This window comes from Artemia franciscana, chromosome 6 (genome assembly GCF_032884065.1).
Source record: "Artemia franciscana chromosome 6, ASM3288406v1, whole genome shotgun sequence".
Classification (NCBI taxonomy): Eukaryota; Metazoa; Arthropoda; class Branchiopoda; order Anostraca; family Artemiidae; genus Artemia; species Artemia franciscana.
The window spans coordinates 9771869-9790394 of NC_088868.1; the positions used below are offsets into that span (position 1 = coordinate 9771869).

At 36.4% G+C, this 18526-nt stretch overlaps 1 protein-coding gene and 1 pseudogene across 1 annotated transcript in view; one reads left to right on the plus strand and one right to left on the minus strand.

The window, feature by feature from the left end:
• The window catches only part of LOC136028015 (cleavage and polyadenylation specificity factor subunit 5-like), a 184880-nt gene that overhangs the window by 159457 nt on the left and 6897 nt on the right, over positions 1 to 18526 (plus strand). The window lies entirely within an intron of this gene.
• LOC136028435 (probable ATP-dependent RNA helicase DDX5) lies at positions 11537 to 13421 on the minus strand (annotated as a pseudogene).

Below are 18526 nucleotides of genomic sequence, written 5' to 3' on the forward strand. Positions count from 1 at the left end.
CTGGGGTGAGGTGACAAGTAGCGATAAGCTGTTTCCGACCACCTTTTGTACTGGCTAGTCAGCTTCTTAATAGTAAAGACAAACAAAACCTTTTTTTTACTCCTATACCAAGGATAAATATAAAGAAACAGTTTACTGAAAGGAAATGAAAAGATCCAATGTTGTTAATATATTTTGTTCAAACATGGTAAGTGCCAGAAAAGTAAAATCAAATTGAAATCCCTAAAACATTTTTTTTTTTTAATTTCTGAATTTCTCGGGCTTTTCTAATGTTCGCTGAGTGACCAAACAACACTAATGGAAAATGGTCTTTAGTTTAATTGTCCTAATATTTACCCTGTTTAATGTTCGTAGTCCACATGTGCACCATGTAAACAGTGACAACGTTGACGAGGGATGTTAACCTGACGTTTAAGATGTGTGCATTTCCTTTTCAGAATGCTCCGATCCTTTGAGATTTAAAATTGAAAGGATTTGCTTTTAAAATTCAGGACTAAAAATCAAGATTAAAATTACAACAGCAAAAGATTATGTTTTTGAAATCTGCAAGGGAATAACATTTAAGTATTCTAACCTTAAACCGAATTAGTTGTGAAATGAAATACGAAAAATTTCATAAAAAAACAGAAACGAAGAGAAAAAGAAGAAAACAAGCGGGACAACGGTCAGTAGAAGAAAAAGAAACTAAAACGACAGGGATTTTTTTTTGTATAAAACATAGCGTCTCCAACGCTAAAAACGAAGAAAAAAAAATTCAAAATAACTTAAAACTAGATAAAATCTAAAACTAAGAAATAAAAAGAAAAACAATATACAATTATTGCTACTGTGATTGAGCTCCACAGAAGCTAAATAGGGTTGCTTAAGTGTAACCTCTGAGTAGGTAGTCCTGTTTTTTTCTTCATCTTGAGTTTTTTTTTTCTCCTTGTTTTTGCCATGACTGGCTAGTTTGAATTTAGATCTTTCAATTTCAATGAAACACGAAATATCCACAAAACTGATCAAATCAGTTATCCATTGTCAAAAATTCTTCCTAAATCTTCTCCTTTAGAGGATATTTTCCCCTACATTTGGGTGACAGAGGACGATTTGTTAATTTCTGATGGCCTCCTATGTAAAATGTTACGCAATTAAGTCGTACCTTTCTAGTAGTAAAATTACAGTTGAGATAAATGAGACTTTTTCGAACTTAGCAAATGTCGAGAAAATTGGTGCCCCACAGGGCCCTATCCTAGGTCTTCTGTTATTACTAATATCTATAAATGATCTTTCCGGTTATTCACAAGTAAATAGTATTGTAATATTGTATGCAGATTATTCGACACTGACGGATCCGCCTACTGTATTATTGTTAAATGGGAAAAGGGTTAGTTGATGGCTTTCATCTAATGAGCTTGTTCTAATTATTCTTACGACAGAATTTATGATCCTCTGTACCTCAACATCGGCTCCTGTCATAGTAAAGTCTTTGAGAATGGGTTTTAGAAATTTTGATAGTAAAAGAATTGTCTTGTATCGTTATCAAGAAATTATTATGGATGAAAATTTAACTTTTTGGCCTCATATAGATCTACTCTGATTTTGATACAGAGAGAGAGAGAGAGAGAGAGAGAGAGAGAGAGAGAGAGAGAGAGAGAGAGAGAGAGAGAGAGAGAGAGAGAGAGAGAGAGAGAGAGAGAGAGAGAGAGAGAGAGAGAGAGAGAGAGAGAGAGAGAGAGGGGGAGAGAAAGAGAGAGAGAGAGAGGGAGAGAGAGAGAAAATGCAATTTCGGTCGGGAATTCCGCTCAACCTTTCTCAGTGCAGAAATGAGAGTGAGAAAATGAGAGTCAGAATGAGAAATTTTTCTCTTTTTTCCATTGGATGTGATTTATCTCTGTCTTTTATACTCTTACGAATTATTTTTATCAATTATTTCTGTTTTGGGGGGATGCAAAAAAAAAAAGATTAGAAGACGCATCAAAAATTTGTTTCTCTACATTTTTGTTACTTTTTACGGCCCAGACAAAAATTTTGTCAAACCTGGTAACCCCCCTGGATACTGGCCAAGCTAGTGTGGTCTGACAAGTAATTTAATTTATTATACATTCTTAGCTTGTCAAACCTAGTCCAACTTTCTGAAACTCTTAACGCTGTGACAGATAAGTGAAGTAAATCCCACAAAATTACATTGCTTTGCCCAGTCATTTAATCATTAGATTTTAAGATCCATTATTATTATTATTAATTCTACCTAGTAGGTTCTCCTGTAGATCAGGTTATAATTGACTCTCAGCTATTAAACAGGAGACGAGGGGCTTCTCAGTTTCCACAATCTGGTGAACATTTCGGAGAGCCGCTGGCGTCGCATAGTTTTGCCTGGCATGGAACTGTTTTGCCACGCTTGGCATAGTCGCCACAACACTTGCTGCAATTCTGCCATGATTGACACACTTCCATCACGCCTGGCACTTACTACCCCTTGAAAAGAGATCTAGGAATTCAACCAGATATGTTGTCCCTTAGGCTTCTAATAAGCATAATCATGGTTGCAGTGACCCGGCTGAACAGTAACCGAAACTCTAATAAATGGAATTTTGATACCAATAGATATATCAAAAAATGAAATTTTAGTGTAATTTCAGATATATAAGTTTCATTAAGTTTAGTCTTTACCATCAAAGGTTACGAGCCTGAGAAAATTTGCCTTATTTTCGAAAAAAGGGGGAAACACCCCTTAAAAGTCATAGAATCTTAATCAAGGTCACACTATCAAATTCAACGTATCAGAGAACCCTTCTGCAGAGGTTTCAAGCTTTAAATGTGGAATTTCGTATTTTTCGCTTGAAGAAAAATCACGGATACGTTTTTTTCAGGGATGATTGTATCGACCCAGTGGTCTTAGCATATCGGGAGTGGGCTCATTTGAACCGAAATTAACAGTACTAATGATCTTTTTAAGTGACCAAAAAGATGGGAGGGCAACTGGTCCCCCTCCCACGCCCATTTTCCCCAAAAGGATCTGATCAAAATTTTGAGATAGTTGTATTGTTCAGTATTGTTGAAAGATCAAAGAATTATGTTTTTAGGTGTAGAATGAATCCCCCCAGTCAGTGGGGAGAGGCCTGTAAGTTATGAAACTCGCCCATTATTTACACATAGTATTTGTTAATGGTAATTATACTGCCAGTTTCGTGGGGAGGGGCGGTGGTTTGTGCTTGAGGTGGATTTTTCTGGGAAGAATCTTTCTTGGGGAGTGATTATTCCAAGGAAATGTTATACTGGGGGGTGAAGGGTTGACAGAATTACTATATAAATTTTTTTAATTGTCTTAATTATCTTCGCCAAATTTTTTGTGTGGAAATGTTCCGGAGGAATTATCCAGGGGCTTTTTTCTGCACGTTTTGTTTGCATTTCTGGGGTGATCGAGAAACCGATTAGAGATTAAAGTCTTATTCAAATGAAACAATGTTAAGGATAATTTTTCAGGGTGAATCGTCAGCAAGAAATGTTACAGGGAGGGGGATTCTCAGCGAGGATGGAACTGTGCTGGGAATTCGACGGTGGGGGTGCACTTTACGTTGGATGAAATGTCCACGTAGGAGTTTTCTGTAAGAGGGAGGGGTAGATTTCATAGAGACTGAGCTAGATTTACCGGCATTATTTGAAAAACGAACCGATTTATTCCGGATATGAAGGGTTGCTGCCCCCTCAATACCTTACTACACGGGGGCCGTTTAGTTAGAATGTGAAGTTTTTTTTAGAAGTGCTAACAGCTTTAGCGTAACGAGCAAAGTATTGAGGAGGGGTATCTACTTATATCCGGAATAAATCTTCCAAAATTAATATGCGAATTTTGTTTTAATTTTCATGTACGGAGAACCAAGTTTGAACTTGCATTAGTTGAAAAACGTTCAGAAATTAAATAAAACAAAACAATAGTTTTCTTAACTGAAAGTAAGGAGCAACACTAAAACTTGCATAGAAATTATTCCGTATGCAGTTTAAAAAGCTTTTTTTAATGTAATCCTAGTTAAGAACGATGTGTTAAGATTTTAATTGCGGCTAAGTCTCAAGTGCCATATTTTAATTTTAACCATTCTGTAACCCCTGATAGAGTAGATCTGGGTGATTCTGCTGTTGTACCACTGCAGGAGCTTGTGTACAACCCTAAAGTCAACTCGGAAATTACTTGTTTTCTGAACCAAACGTAAGGTCTGTAATGCGTATGCTGGTGCAGTTGGATCACAGCTGAATCTTGGTAAACGCCATCTTGTGAAAGTATATAATGCTGTTTCTTTCCCTCATGTTCTATACCTGGTTCTTTTCTGGGACAATTTTAACCAATCAGATAAAATAGAAATCAGGAGGACTTATTTCATAAATTTAAAGTTCCTTATTCGGGTTCCTCCTTGGATTAGGAATGGTAAACTTTGGGAGAGATACAGCTTGCCGGATCCTCTTGATGCTGCAGATCAGCATTTTTCCAAGCTTACAGAGTATCTTTCGTTGGTAGAATCTTTTGTTTTAATGGTAGTTCCTTATTTTTTTGTTGGGTTATTATCATTTTATTTTGTATTTATTTTTATGATTTGTTTAAAGAGATAACCGCCCTTGGAGTGGCTTGCTTTTCCGAAATATTTTGTTTATTCGAGATTTAGTTTGTCCGTATTTGTTCCTGTTTTCGTTGCGCTTTTTTCCTTCATTTTCTTTCTTTTTTTTTATACTTCATCGTCTTGCCTTATATTTTTGATTGGTTATAACATAAATTAATTAAGGTGGGACAATGTCATTGTAATACTGATGTATGTAAAAATGATATCATTCACATAAATATTTTTTTTAAATATTAAGGTTCTTACCGAATTTTCTCAAAAAGTCGTTTTTTTAGGCCAGAATATATCAGGATGCCAATTTTCCTTAAAAAATATGGAGTCGATTTCGAGAAAAAATCCTCGCATAAATAAATATACAATTACTGCTTGTTTATAAACATAATATATATATATATATATATATATATATATATATATATATATATATATATATATATAAATATATATATATATATATATATATATATATAGTACTGGGAGTGGCTTTGCCGCCGCGGTCCGTCACTCGGCATGTGGCAGGCTCCTACAAATGGATTCTCACTGCCGCGTGTCTTCTAAACGCAGACAATTTGCGCCTTTTCTTGATTAAATAAAAAAAACAAGTTTTTTAACTGAAAGTAAGGAGCGACATTAAAACTTAAAACGAACAGAAATTACTTCGTATATGAAAGGGGCTGCTTCCTCATCAACGCCCCGCTCTTTACGCTAATGTTTGACTCTTTCTCTCAACTCTACTCTTAAAACAGTAAAAAACTTTAGCGTAAAGAGCGGGGGGTTGATGAGGAGGTAGCCCCTTTCATATACGAAGTAATTTCTGTTCGTTTTAAGTTATAAATGTCGCTTACTTTCAGTTAAAAAACTTGTTTTTTTATTTAATTTCTGAACATTTTTGAATCAATGCATGTTTTGATTTTGGCTCTCCACATATGAATAATTAAAACGAAATTTGCATTTTTTTTTTTTTGGGGGGGGGGGGGTAAATGGCTTTCTCATAGTTTTGATCAAATGATTTTGAGAAAAGAGGAGCGGGGGAGGAGGCCTTGTTGTCCTCCGATTTTTTTGGTTACTTAAAAAGGCAACTAGAACTTTTAATTTTTTACGAAAGTTTTTTTTAGTAAAAGATATACGTGACTTACAAATTAGCTTACGTAACGAACTTTTGTATTCTCATGTTTTCATTACGTGTATGAGGGGGTTCACCCCCCTCGTCAGTATATGGCTCTTTACACTACAGCTTATATTTTGTCCCAGTTCCTTAAGAATGACCCCAGAATCACAAAAGCCATAGAATAAATAGTTGAAATTACTAAAAATACTTCAGCGTCAAGAGCAAGGTATTAGGAGGAGGTGAGCCCCTCACATGCCTAATAACTTCTTTCGTTTTAAGTTTCAATGCTGCTCCTTACTTCCAGTTGAAAAAAACTTTTCATATTTATTTTTTCATTGTTTTTTTATAATGCTAGAAAATCCTGCGCTCCCTTCATGGAAATTTTCCTCCAACATGACAAATTCCTCGATGGAAAGTTCCCCCAACATATCTCACTGTTCTCAACCCCTCCCCCAACCAAAAAATCCCCTGAAAATGTTTGTACACTTCCAAATAACCATTACTATATGTAAGCACAGGTCAAAGTTTGTAAGTTGTAGCCCCTCTCACGGGGACTGTGGGTGAGTAAGTCGTCCCCAAAGACATAGTTATAAGGTTTTTCGACTACGCTAAATAAAATGGCTATCTCGGAATTTTGATCCGGTGACTTTGGGAAAATAATTAGAGTGGGAGGGGGCCTAGGTACCCTCCAATTTTTTGGTCACTTGCAAATGGCACTAGAGCTTTTCATTTCTGTCAGAATGAGCCCTCTCGCGACATTCTAGGACCACTGGGTCGATACGATCACCCCTGGAAAAAAAACAAAAAACAAATAAACACGCATCCGTGATCTGTCTTCTGGCAAAAAATACAAAATTCCACATTTTTGTTGATAGGAGCTTGAAACTTCTACTTTAGGGTTTTCTGATACGCTGAATCTGGTGGTGTGATTTTCATTAAGATTCTATGGCTTTTAGGGGGTGTTTCCCCCTATTTTCTGAAATAAGGCAAATTTTCTCAGGCTCGTAACTTCTGATGGGTAAGACTAAACTTGATGAAACTTATCTATTTAAATTCAGCATTAAAATGCAATTCTTTTGATGTAGCTACTGGTATCAAAATTCAAGTTTTTAGAGTTTTTGTTACTATTGAGCCGGTTCGCTCCTAACTATAGTTCGTTACCACGAACTGTTTGAAACCGTAAGTTTTGTCCCAATTCTTTAAGAATGACCCCTGAATCAGAAAGGCCGTAGAATAAATAGTTAAAATTACTTAAAATACTTTAGCATAAAGTGCTAGGTATTTATCTCCTCCTAAATACCTCGCTCTTTATGCTAAAGTATTTTTAAAACCCCTCATATGCGTAATAATCTCTGTTTGTTTTAAGTTTCAATGCTACTCCTTACTTTCAATTGAAGAAACGTTTTCATGTTTATTTTTTCATTGTTCTTTTATAGTAATGCTAGAAAATCCTGCGCCCTTTCCATTGAATTTTTCGGCCCCCATGACATATTCCTCCAAGGAAAGATCCTCCCACATAGCCCCCTCCCCTCAACCCCACCCCCCAAACCAAAAAAAAATCCCCTGAAAAACGTATGTACACTTCCCAATAACCATTACTGTATGTAAACACTGGTCAAAGTTTGTAACTTGCAGCCCCTCCCCCAGGGATTGTGGGGGCGTAGGTCATTCCCAAAGACATAGTTATTATGGTTTTCGACTATGCGGAGCAAAATGGCTATCTCAAAATTTTGATCCGTTGACTTTGGGAAAAAATGAGCGTGGGAGGGGGCCTAGGTGCCATCCAATTTTTTCAGTCACTTAAAAAGGGCACTAGAACTTTTCATTTCCGTTAGAATGAGCTTTCTTGTGACATTCTAGGACCACTTGGTCGATACGATGACCCCTGAAAAAAAAAACAACAAGCAAACAAACAAATAAACACGCATCCGTGATCTGCCTTCTGGCAAAAAATACAAAATTCCTCATTTTTGTATATAAGAGCATGAAACTTCTACAGCAGGGTTCTCTGATACGCTGAATCTGATGGTGTAACTTTCGTTAAGATTCTATGACTTTTAGGGGATGTTTCCCCTTATTTTCTACAATAACGCAAATTTTCTCAGGCTTGTAACTTTTGATGAGTAAGACTAAACTTGATGAAGCTTATATATTTAAAATCAGCATTAAAATGCAATTCTTTTGATGTAGCTATTGGTATCAAAATTTTATTTTTTTGAGTTTTGGATACTATTGAGCCGGGTCGCTCCTTACTACAGTTCGTTACCACGAACTGTTTGATTAGTGACAAAGCTTCCGGTCACCGTAGCCTGCAATTGAAATTGTGTTTTTTATTTGATTGTTGGTGTCCTAATGAAAAAATATTACTATTTCGGAAACAGTCTTTGGCCCCCGAAATACTATTACTACTATTAACAACTCACTGTAGTACCCTGTCGCCTAAGGTAAACACTGCTGACCACTCTCCTCCTCCATCACAATCTTTTTAAAGCCTCCCTCTTGACACCCTCCCCAGAAGCTCCTATTTCTCTTAAATTTTTTCTTATGACATCCTCCCACTCCATTCAGCGACGACACGCTTTATGCTTTGCCCTAGATGGTTGACCGACAAGGACGGTCTTAATGAATCGTCTTAATTCTTTCTGTTACCTTACTCTGTACACTTTATAAACTTTTTATCTACTAATAGCATGGCAATGTTTTCTTACAGCGCATGGAGTCTTCTTGTGTTATTTACCAGCAGAGTAAACTAGCACCTAATGCTCCCTCCCTCCCTTCCTCCCTTTTTACTCTTACTTTCTTTGAACACCCATCTTGAATATTAACAATGTAGATTATTTTATTTTGAACAAAATATATTTTGTTTTGAATTCATTCCGTTCGAACGATTTCATTCCAGTATTTTTGACAATTACTTTGCCTATCCTTTTCCATTCATTGAATGTCATTCATAAAGCATCGGTATTATATGAAATAAAGAGATCCATGCTCCGGCTATTACCTCAAATAAAGAATAACTTTTTCTTCATGGGAACAACTTTTATGAGCTCTTCCCGCTGTGGAGGGAACAGCCACTATAGCTTGTTGCAGGAGATTTATGTTCAGTGACAGACAAAAACGCTAACTAAGCAAAATCAGTTTTCATCCCAATTTGAATAAAGCCATTCTTTTTTCCTTTTTTGTTTCTATTGTTTAGAGGCAAGGATGCATATTAAGTAGGTTCTTTATGGACCTGGGACCGACAACAGGAACTTGGTTCTGGTCCCAGGAATTTCTTCAGTACCACTTGACTTTCGGAACAAAAGAAGTATTTCTTCTTCTTTTTCTGTTTGTAGATATATCAAATCTTTGTTCTTAAATTCCTTAGTAAGATTGAAATTATAAATATGAAGACTGACTTGGCCTTGACAATTTAATTTTTTTTAGAATTAAAACATAAAATTCGAGTTTATAATGCTCAGTGTTAAAAAAAAACATCAAAGATTAATTAACAGTTTAATTAATAGTCGATCCGACTGTTTTTACCCTTTTCTATAAAAAGTCCGGTCCTGGAGTAGTTCTTTGTAGACCAGGAACCCACAAAAGGATCTTGGTTCATGTCTGAAGAATCCACTCCTTGGGTTTGGGGCACAACTTCGTAAAATTAAAAAAACATTCAAATTATATAAAAATTATAAAAAATTAGGAAAATTGTAAATATCCCGAGAACGAGACTTAAAAAAATAAATAAATCGGAACCTAAAATATAGTGATTTCTTTTTTTGTGATTTCAAGTATGTAACATGTAATGGGGAATGTCTTGAAATTCCTAAGTTATCTCCCACTAACCTTTGAAAAGCCGCGTGTGCCCTCTAAAAGATGTATACATATATATATATATATATATATATATATATATATATATATATATATATATATATATATATATATATATATATATATATATATATATATATATATATATATATATATATATATATATATATATATATATTTATTTATTTATTCCCTGACTCCCTTTTGTTCTAATTTACACTCCTGAAACTGAAGTTCAAGGCCTAATATCCGACGACTTGGACTCTTTTAGCCTTAATTGAATAGGAGCTCAGAGCTCTGGATACAAGTATGCAATGTTTCACATCACTAAATCCTGTATATGCAACTTTTCTAAAACTCAGATTAAGTTACAGTCGAGTTGGAAATTTGTCTCTAAGGGGAAAATTTCCCAAGACTGGTGCATAATCACATCAGATTATAAGATGAGGGAATCTATATGCATCTTTCTTTTGTTCTATCCTGGTCCTTCTTTTTTTATAGACTAAAATTACCATTATTTCCCGTTTGTTTTATTTAGCTATGGTATCTTATCTCGTTGGGAGAGTGTGGAGGAATTGTATTTTTGACCGAGTTTGAATCGTTTCGTTTTGAAATAGAAAAAGAAAAATTTTGAGAGAAAGAGTAATTAGCCTTGAAGATATTGGTCGGCCTTTTTTATTGTATTTTTTTTTTTTTCCTGATTAGGCCTACTGATCTTAATCTGTTGATAGTTTTTACCAATAATGAGGTTTTTATATACGGTGCCTTACCTCATACCAGGGGCAAATATCCAGCATTTTTATGGGGGGGGGGGGAAGGTGCTTATATACGGATAGTCAAGGGACATGGGCTCTATAGCATTTTTTGTTTTAAAACGAGTTTGAATGGTTTTAAAATAAAAATATAAAATTATAATTTATGAAGTAAATTAAATAAATTTAATATAAAAATAAAATAGCAGTTTACTAATATTAACAGAATAGCAATTTTTAAGATAACAGTATACAAAATATCAGGAGGAAGAGAAGTCAATCTTGATAATAATTTAATTTTATTTTGTTTCGAGGACATAATTTTATGATTTCTTGCTTCTGTTCTGTTCACTTATGCCTGATTACCATGAATAGAATAGCTAATTACTAATGGATAATGCGGAGAAATCGCATTCTTTTAGAAAACCAACTGTCTATCACTAGCAAAATATTAGATCGATCTTGAATTTCCAAAAAGACTGCTAAGTATTTCGGGGGGCGGTTTGATAGGTATTCTTTTTTAGGTACAATTAATTTGAATTTATGGGTAGAAGTATCTAAAACTGGCAATGGTGAACTGCTACTGGAGCTCCTTAAACTTCTCTTAGATAAACAGTGGATAAACAGATAATCGATTGTTTTGTTTAAAGCTTTAACGACCCGTAAAAAGGGAATTTTTTTTATTCATTTGTATCATTGTTTTTAATTTAGTATATCGTTTTACCTGCTTTGAAATCTTTATATACAGAGGCTATTTTAGGGGGGACAGAGGTGGTGCTGGCCCCGGGTACAGATATTTCAGGGGCACATTTTGAATAAATAATCTAACGCTTATAATCGTTTGTACTTCTAAAATTGTGTTCTATCCAAAAAAAGCAAGGGGCGTAGTTGGCAGTATGTAAAAGCAACTTCAGTCCGAAATTTTCATTTACCCATATCTTCATCACCATTCCTTAAAAATAAAAGTAAATAGACCTAATTAAATGAATTTTCATGTTTTTTTATGTTTATTATTCAATTTTTGTTAATAAATTGAAATTTTGTTATTAAATGAAAATTTCGTTAAAATCTGGACTGGAATATATGTAATAATAGCAAATCTTTGTTTTTTGCCTTCTTACTGACATTATATAACTAGTTGTGTTCAAACCTGTAAGCTTAATCACTTAGCGAGTGGATACGAGACACTATAGACTTGGGTGAGTGGCGTAATGTACACAAATACTGGAACTTTCGTGGAGAGAGGGCCGGATTTCCCGGTATTAATTAAGAACGATCAGACGTTAGGTTTGAAAGAAATAAGTTTTTTCAGCTGAAGGTGGGGAACGACATCAAAATACAAGACGAACGGTGTGACCGCGCTCTAAGTGTGACCGCGCTCTTTACGCTAATATTTTTGGTTTTTTTTTTTAGAATTTTAAAACAAACTTAATATTCTAATTAAACGACCATTGTGTTTCAGGAGCCGTTCTTAAGGAATTAGGACAAAAGGTCAAAACTTCAGTAGAAAGAGCAAACTAAATATTGAGGAAAACAGAACAATATAAATTCCTCTAGTGAAACTTCCCACATTCGCTCAAAATTGTCAAAACAAGAATAGTAGATAATATGTTACTTAATTGTGTCTGTTGTCTCTGGTAAATGTTTTTCCTGATGGGTTTTCGAGGAGTAATAGCTGTTTACCATCGCCCTCTGACATTCAGCCTTCCATAGCTGCCGTGCCCCCTAAATCCAGTTCTTCCTCCGTAACTTCTACTAGTCTGCCATTTTAGCCTGGCTTCTGAGTTATTGGCAGATTCATACAATTCATACAATTTTGGATCGACTTTTTGATTTGCTTCATTAAGAACCCCTATTAAATCTTTGGCCTTGCTTCCATTCTGTGGGGTAAAGAACGTGTGCGCAATCCCAGTCCGGTTGGATCTCCCAGTTCTTCCTATTCTGTGAATATAATCCTCACTGTTATGAGGGTAATCATAGTTAATTACATATTTTATGTCGTCGATGTCTAGACCGCGGCCTGCAACATCTGTTGCCACTAATATATTTATCTTGCTATTTCTGAATTCTTTCAGAGTCCAATCTCGTTCTCTTTGATCTTTGTCACCATGAATGGCCTTTGCTGGATACCCGTCTCTGCGAATTCTGTCTGTTATGTAGTCAGCCTTTTTTTTTTTTTTTTTTTTGTTTCTACGAAAATAATTGTCTTAATCTCCTGCTCTTTGAAGATTTTGTCCAAAAGTCCTATTAACTTATTGTATTTTCCTTGTTCTGAGCACACTTCGATAGTTTGTTGAATATTGTGATTGGCCGATAAATCCTTTGAGCCAACGTTCAATTTGATATGTGAGCCTAAAAAGTCTTTTGCTAGGCGTTCAAATTCCTTCGGCCAAGTGGCTGACCACATCAGAATTTGACTTTCATCACTAATTTGTCGAAAAATTTTCTTGATTTGTGGTTCAAAGCCCATATCAAGCATCCTATCTGCTTCGTCCAGGACGATGTAACTACATCTCCTAAGGCTTGTTATTTTTTTTCTAAAAATTCATTCATTCTCCCAGGAGTAGCAATGCAAAGCTCAGTTCCTTGTTGCAAATTTCTTATTTGCGGCCCCTTTGGAGACCCACCGAAGATACATATGCTTCTTATGTGAGACGATGCTCCATATTTGTCCGCCACAACTTTGATCTGTTGTGCTAATTCTCTAGTTGGAGCTAAAATCAAAGCTATGGGTCCATCACCTCTTTTAAGTTTTGGCATGTTTTTAATGTGGACGATCGATGGCAGTATATAGGCCAGCGTTTTACCTGATCCAGTGGATGCGACGCCTACCATATTTCTACCAGACAAGGCAATTGGCCAACCTTGTGCTTGGATTGGAGTGGGACTATGTAATCCTTGTGATATCAACTGAGATTTTAAATTGTAAGGAAAACCAGCTTCTTCAAATGATATGATTGGATGAGGGACGTCTACTCCTTCAACTAGAATCTCTTTAGAATCACGATAGCTGTCTACTTCTTCCTTGGATCTTGTTAAGACAGTGGGATGAGGATTATAAAAATTCTTTTGTAATGGCTGTCGTTGGTAAGTGCCATCACGTCCTTTGTTTGAAAGAGTACCACCTGAATTTTTAGACTCTTCGAACTTGCTGTTGTGGTCATGACGATTTTAAGAAAACCTTTTTAAACCACTGTATAAGAAAGGTGATAGGAGTTAATGTCGTAATTATCGAGGCATTCGTCTGGTCTCTGTAGGTAGCGAATTACTTAGTAATACGACACTTTTTAGACTGAGAGATGGTGTAAACAAAGTTTTAAGAGAAAAACTGCGCAGTTTTAGAAAAGGTAGAGGATGTGTCTACCAAATTTTTACTGTTAGGTTAATAACTAAGAATTGCTTTAGTTGTCAAACACTTTTGGTCGTCAGTTTTATAGATAATGATCAAGTGTTCGATTCTGTTGATAGAAGAGCTCTAGCAAAGGTCTTATACTTTATGGTACACCAGACAAATACATTAAAGGGATTAGTGCTATTTACGAGAATAATACTGCCGCGGTTAAGGTGGGAAGTGATTTTAGTAGCTGGTTTTGTATTAAATCAGGAGTTAAGCAGGGTTGTGTTCTATCCCCGTTTATATGGATCATTTTAATGGACTTTCTCTTAAGGAGCACAGGAAAGGCAATGGGAGACCATGGAATCAAATGGGGAGGAAAAAATCTCCTTGACTTAGATTATGCTGATTATTTAAGCATCCTAGATGATAGTGTGAGCAAAATGAATGAACTTTTAGAGGTTTTGCCAGTTCAGGGTACTAGAATTAGTTTGAAAATTAATTCACTAATGATGTTACTAAGTGAGAAATTAACTTTCATGAAAATTAATTCACGAAAATTAATTCACTAAGGCTAGGAATAAGCGAAGATGAAAAGGCGACGTTGGGTAACGAAAAGATTGATCAAGTGGCCAGATCCACTTACCTTGGTAGTATTATTAGTAAAGACGGTGGGAGCAGTGAAGATATTAAAAGTAGAATAGCCAAGACTCAGAATGTTTTTTCACAATTAAAAAAAGTATGTAAGAATAGGAAGGTAAGTCTGCAAACCCAGATTAGAATACTGGAAAGTACTTTGATGACAGTTGTCAAATATGGCTCTGAAGGATGGGCACTCCGAACAGCGGATGAAGATTTACTAGATGTTTTCCAGAGAAATTGCCCACGGATTGTTCTGGGTACCCGGCTGACTGATCGTACTTCAAACAGTAGGCTGTATGAAAAGTGTGGTTCAATCCCCCTTTTTAGGGCTATGATGAAAGAAATGTTTGGAATGTTAGGGCACTCTCTGCGGATGAAGGATGACGGATTGTCGAAGATTGTCGTTTTCGGCCAAACGTCTAGGGCTAAACGGAAAGCAGTTCGTCCTCGTCTGGGGTGGGAAGATGTCGTAAAGAAAGATTTAAAAGAAATGGGAACTTTTTGGGAGGGTGTAAATAGGGAGTCTTTGAATAGATTGGGATGGAGGAGGAACGTGCGTAGTTGTGTGGGCATCAGACGGCTTCGTGCTGCAGTGAGTTGTTAGTAGTAGTAGTTGTTGGGTGGATTTTATCTAACAAAAAACTAACTTATTTTAAAATTTTCAGGTATTTTTCTAGTTTGAAGTAAAATATTAAGATTATAACTTTAGCTTTTCTGAACTGAACCTAACAAATTTTTTGTTAACGAACTTTTTGGGAGGGTGTAAATAGGGAGGCTTTGAATAGATTGGGATGGAGCAGGAACGTGCGTAGCTGTGTGGGCATCAGACGGCTTCGTGCTGCAGTGAGTTATTAGTAGTAGTAGTAGTTGTAGGGTGGATTTTATCTAACAAAAAAACTAACTTATTTTAAAATTTTCAGGTATTTTTCTAGTTTGAAGTAAAATATTAAAATTATAACTTTAGCTTTTCTGAACTGAACTTAACAAATTTTTCCATCTTTTTTTCATGTCTTCAAAAAACAATGCTTATACTTATCAGAAAAGAAATTCGGTATTGATGTTTTTTAACAACGATTTCTACTAATCTTCAAACTTTTGGTTTTTCTTTTTAAAGGTTTTTGAATTGTTGTAATCCCTTGTTAAAGTATATACAAATATTTTTGCCATTACCAGTTTTTTGCTCTTTATGCAATTTAATGTTTTTTCATACTAAGATTTATTCAAAGATATTTGATTAGTACCGCAAGTCTTATTTCTAACAACGGTTTCTACTAAGCTTCAAACTTTTGGTTTTCTTTTTTAAGGTTTTTGAAAAGAATCATTAATCTATAGGCATAACATTTCATTGCGCTGCATTTCTTACCCATTTCTTTTGTTAGTGGCTGGATTTATCAATTTAATTATAAAGTGATAGCCGTCGGCTCCGTCCAAAAAATGATAGGATATTGTAGGGCACTGTAGCATCGATGGGTTTCAGCAGTTCTTGTCAACTGATTGTTTCGCCTATAAAGAATAATATCTCGTGGTAAGAACTGATCACCGACCATAACGATTGCCATTTCGTTGATAGTTGGAGCATCAATCCAACTATCATTGTATCCGTAGATATCATTGTATCTACGCACATGTTCAGCAGTGGGGGCTTTGTCAGCGGAAATAATAATTTTATGCGTATCAGTAGGCATCAGTTCGATTGCTGTTTTGAACAGAAGCACTAAATTATTATTTTTGTGGAAAAGATGTTGCAACTGGGAAACGATAGTCATTTCAACGTAGTTTTTCGGCTGTTTCTTCTCCCATTTTAGAATTTATACTAAATATTCTCTTTGAATCGCAAGCCTTATATACTTATAATGACGTCATATGCAAAGCCTTATATACTTATAATGACGTCAACCAGAGCAACGCGAAAAAGGCTTGTATCTGACAGAGATAGTAAGAAAGGAGGCGTATCGAGGAATCACCAGAGCAGCGCGAAACCAGGCTTGCGGTTTTACGTCAACGAAGGCGTGTCGATGAACCTCCAGAGCAACGCCAAACCAGGCTTGCAGCTGAAAAAGAAGGCGTGTCGAGGAATCACCAGAGCAACGCAAAACCAGACTTGCGGCTGACAGAGATAGTAAAAAAGAAGGCGTGTCGAGGAATCACCAGAGCAACGTGAAACCAGGCTTGCGGCTTTACGTCAACGACGGCGTGTCGAGGAACCACCAGAGCAACGCGAAACCAGGCTTGCGGCTGACAGAGTTAGTAAAAAAAGAATGCGTGTCGATGTATTACAAAAGCAACGCGTGTATAATCGCCTGGCATTCAAGTACTGCCCTTCCGATGATTATACCTTGAGTCGAGATGTTCAAATCGGGACTATGTCTGAAATTTGTCCCTATTGCAAGGCATTGAAATTTAATGGCGAAACAATGGGAATGTGTTGCGCCTCAGGAAAAGTTAAGCTTCCTCAACCGGGTGCACCACCAGAGCCATTGAATACTTTGCTTACTGGAATATGTCTGAATTGAATCGTTTTTTTATCAAACATCAGGAAATATAAGTCATGTTTCCAAATGACGTCGTTCGGTGCCCAAATCGAAGATCAAGTAATGTTATGCCTACTTTCAAAGTAAAAGGGCAAGTTTATCATAGAGGAGGTTCCCTTCTACCATTCTCAGGTGAGCGTCACAAATTTTAGCAAAGTGGCAGTCGTTATGGTTGGTGATCAGTTCTTATATCGAGGTATTATTCTTTATTGGCGAAACAACCAGTTGACAAGAATTGCTGAAACTCATCGATGCTACGATGCCCTACAATATCCTATCATTTTTTAGGATGGAGCCAACGGCTATCACTTTGACATTAATTTGATAAATGAAGTTACTAACAAAGAAATGTATAAGAAATGCAGCACAACCAAATATTATGGCTACAGAATAATGATTCGTCATAATGAATATAATTATATTTTAAAATGCCGTCAATTGTTTCACCAATGCATCGTTGATATGTATGCTAAGATTGAATCAGAACGTTTGCTATTCATCCCTCTGAATCAGGCCAAGCTCCGCTCTGAACAATACATTCATTTGCGAGAAAGTAATGTCCTCGAAATTTGTTACCTAACACAATTACCGGCAATGATGGACACCCTTTATATAGAAGAAGGTCTACCGGAGATGGCGGAAAATCGGCAATCATAAAGTCGTGTAACTGTTACATCAAAGTAGATAACCATTGGGTTGTTCAATATTCACCTTTATTATCGAAAACTTACAATGCGCACATAAACTTGGAATCTATTAATTCTGTAAAGGCAATCAAATACATTTGTAAATACGTCAACAAAGGCAGCGACACGGCAGTTTTTGGCTTGCAGTCTGAAATCAGTGATATTGCTGAAGTCGTACAATATCAGGCTGGGAGATATATAAGGAATAATGAAGCTGTGTGGCGTATTCTTTCATTTCTGATACGTGAACGAAGTCTAGCTGTTGTTCACTTAGCGGTACATTTACAGAATGGTCAACGTGTTTGTTTTTCGGAATCCAACGTGCAACAAAGAGCCCTGAATCCATCGGATACAACGTTAACTTCTTTCTTCGTCTGTTTTCTGGTGTTGGAATGCTTTGTCCAAGGGGCACGGGTTCAATCCCGGTTGTGACCAGTTATTTAGTTTGGGACGGGGGTCAGTGGCGTGACTCTGTAAGCTCAGCCAGAGTCGACCCAGCTCTAAATGGGTACCTGGAGAAATCTGGGGAAGGTAAGCAGGAACGGTTTGTGAAAGCACAGAACGGATGGCCCCAAGCCCCCCATTGCACTTCCTGGCTGAAGGGCCATGAAACGGAGATCAGCACCACCGGTTTGGACCTTAAAGGTCTAGTGCCGTCTTACTTACATCTACTTACCACTAACTGCTTTCTTTTCGTAATGTCAAAATGATTCTTTTGCCAAAAAACTGTTCTATTCTAAAGTGTCTACGTATTACACATGGAATGCTAATAAAAAATCATAGAAACGTCAAAAACGAGTTGAGTCAGTCGATGGCCAACCTAACATCTTCAAAGAAACCACCATAGGAAGAATCTACACTATTCATCCCAATCAAGAGGAATGCTTCTTTCTCCGCCTGCTTTTGGTTAATGTACCCTGCCCGACGTCCTTTGAGCATTTGAGAAATATAAACGGGACTATACATGACACTTGTCGTAGTGAGTGCCAAGCCCTGATTTCATTGGAGAACGACCAACACTGGGATAATTGCATCAATGACTCATGCGAAACGTCAACTCCAAGT